Source organism: Bos javanicus, chromosome 8 (assembly GCF_032452875.1).
Source record: "Bos javanicus breed banteng chromosome 8, ARS-OSU_banteng_1.0, whole genome shotgun sequence".
NCBI classification, from domain to species: Eukaryota; Metazoa; Chordata; class Mammalia; order Artiodactyla; family Bovidae; genus Bos; species Bos javanicus.
The window spans coordinates 7,990,272-7,993,271 of NC_083875.1; the positions used below are offsets into that span (position 1 = coordinate 7,990,272).

The following is a 3,000-nucleotide window of genomic DNA, read 5'->3' on the forward strand; positions in this document are numbered from 1 at the left end:
CTCTGTCCATGGGATTTCCCAGGCAAGAATACTGGAGTGGGTTGGCATGCCCTTCTCCAGGGGATCTTCCCCACCCAGGGATGGGACCCATGTCTCACTATGCTTCCTGCATTGGCAGGTGGGTTCTTTACCACTAACTCCACCTAGGAAGGCCTGTTTCAGCATGTTACCAGACTCCAAATCACATTTTGTCCTTTTGGGGTTTGGACATAGCACATAATTTTTATCAGAATTAGAACTCCAAGTCTGTGTTCCACAGTGCACCAAATCTGGACAACAAACCATTCCAACACATAAAGTGCACTGGTGATCTGTCTAACCCTGACAATAATGATTTTGACATAGCAGAAATGAAGACAGCTAGAGCTATATGCCCTTTAAAAGCAGTCAAAATAATTCAACATCAAAAGAAAAAGAAGAAAACAAAATTGTCACAATGCAAATGTCTATTTCAACTTAAATATACTCTACTATAAACAAATACATTAAAAGAGACTTTGTTTTGTGTATATAGAAAGCTGGCCAGTCGTTAGAAAAGGCAAAGACTTGATAGTGATAATTTAGTGTAGAACATCAGAAACAATGAGACTAAAGGAAAATAAATAATGTTAAGCCAGTTTCCTTAGCAACTAACCTATTAACATTAAAAAGGAAGGATTTCTGTTTGGAGGAGAATCTGTGCTCAGTCTCTCAGTCATTCAGACTCTTTGCAACCCCATGGACTGTAGCCCACCAGACTCCTCTGTCCATGGGATTCTCCAGGCCAGAATACTGAATTCCCTTCTCCAGGGGATCTTCCCAACCTAGGGATTGAACTTGGGTCTCCTGCATTGGCAGGAAAATTCTTTTACCACTAGTGCCAGGTAGAAAACCCTCTTTGTAGAAAGTATGTCACAGAAAATAAAATGCAGTGATAAAATCAGATGCAGAAAATGTGGATACAGAATAATGTACAAGAGATGTACTAAAAGATTGGTGGGCTTTGATAGTTCAGAGGAACATCATTTGTACTTGGATTTGCTGTCAAAGTTTCTTTTTGTATAGCTTTTTTATTAGCATCCTCAACTTTAAGAAGGGCTTCCCTGATAGCTTAGTTGGTAAAGAATCTGCCTGCAGTGCAGGAGACCCAGGTTCAATTCCTGGGTAGGGAAGAACTGCTGGAGAAGGGATAGGATACCCACTCCAGTATTCTTAGGCTTCCCTCATGGCTCAGCTGGTAAAGAATCCACTTGCAATGGGGGAGACCTAGGTTTGATCCCTGGGTTGGGAAGATCCCCTGGAGAAGGGAAAGGCTATCCCCTCCAGTATTGTGGCCTGGAGAATTCCATGGACTTCCTGGAGTCACAAAGAGTTGGACATGACTTTCACTTTCAACTTTAAGAATACAACTATCACACATCATCTCATTTTAAAAACCATATTGTGTTTAAGTATCAACAGTTTATGTAAGAAAATTACTTTTTGTTCATCTACATGATTTGTAATTTAATTTTATTATATATGTAATCTAACATACAATGAAGATTAAAAATGGCTCTCCAAACCACTTTTGACCAAAACCTACAACCTCCTGGGGCTCTTGTTAAAAATAGAGGTTTCCAGGACCTTCTAAAGGTCTGATTGAGGGTGTTCCTTGGAAACCACTGACATCACCTGTTTGTAAGCCCTCTAGCTTCCTGCTGAGTAGAATACACCTCTGTACTTACTGTCAGGGTGCATACATGATTTTGAGTTATATTTTTCATTTGTTACTTGGTGTAGGCCTTTGTGAATCTGTATATAGTGCTTGGGGCTTCCCTCGCGGCTCAGTGGTAAAGAATCTGCCTGCCAATGCAGGAGCCGTGGGTTCAATCCCCGGGTTGGGAAGATTCCCTGGAAAAGGAAATGGCTACCCACTCCAGTATTCTTGCCTGGAAAATCCCATGGACAGAGAAGCCTGCGGGGGCCGGGGGGACGGGCTACAGTCCACGGGGTTGCAAAAGAGTTGGACATGTCTTAGTGACTAAATAAAAACAATATAGTGCTTGACTTTTTTTTTTTTTAATCTTTGGAGAAGAAAAAGAAATTGTAATGGTGGCTTTCTATGAAACAAAATCAACCACAAGTGGATGAAGCAGACTGTTAAGGCAGGTACAGCCTGCCAGGCGTAATCATTGACTAGGTAAAAAATGTTCTGTTCTCAGGATATAAAAATAATAGGGATTGGTTTACATTGATTTTATTTTTTAATATAAATTTATTTATTTTAATTGGAGGCTAATTACTTTACAATATTGTATTGGTTTTACCATACATCGACATGAATCTGCCACGGGTGTACTCGTATTCCCCATCCGGAACCCCCCTCCCACCTCCTTCCCCATACCGTCCCTCTGGGTCATCCCAGTGCACCAGCCCAGAGCATCCTGTATCATGCATCGAACCTGGATAGTGATCCATTTCACATATGAACATGAAACATATACATGTTTCAATGCTATTCTTCCAAATCATCCCACCCTTGCCCTCTCCCACAGAGTCCAAAAGACTGTTCTATACATCTGTGTCTCTTTTGCTGTCTTGCATACAGGGTTATCGTTATCATCATTCTAGATTTTATATATATGCATTAGTATACTGTATTGGTGTGTGCGTGTGTTTTTTTTTTTTTTCCTGGCTTACTTCACTTTATATAATAGGCTTCAGTTTCATCCACCTCATTAGAACTAATTCAAATGTATTCTTTTTAATGGCTGATTTATACTCCATTGTGTATATGTACCACTGCTTTCTTATTCATTCATCTGCTGGTGGACATCTAGGTTGCTTCCACGTCCTGGCTATTGTAAACAGTGCTGCAATGAACATTGGGGTACACGTGTCTCTTTCAATTCTGGTTTCCTCGGTGTGTATGCACAGCAGCGGGGTTGCTGGGTCATATGGCAGTTCTATTTCCAGTTTTTTAAGGAATCTCCACACTGTTCTCCATAATAGCTGTACTAGTTTGCATTCCCACCAACA

At 40.7% G+C, this 3,000-nt stretch overlaps 1 non-coding gene across 1 annotated transcript; it reads left to right on the plus strand.

The window, feature by feature from the left end:
* The first annotated feature begins 1,079 nt into the window (after positions 1-1,079).
* On the plus strand, positions 1,080-1,151 carry TRNAC-GCA (transfer RNA cysteine (anticodon GCA)). Its single transcript has one exon. It is a non-coding gene; the product is annotated as a tRNA-Cys (tRNA).
* Positions 1,152-3,000: the final 1,849 nt, after the last annotated feature.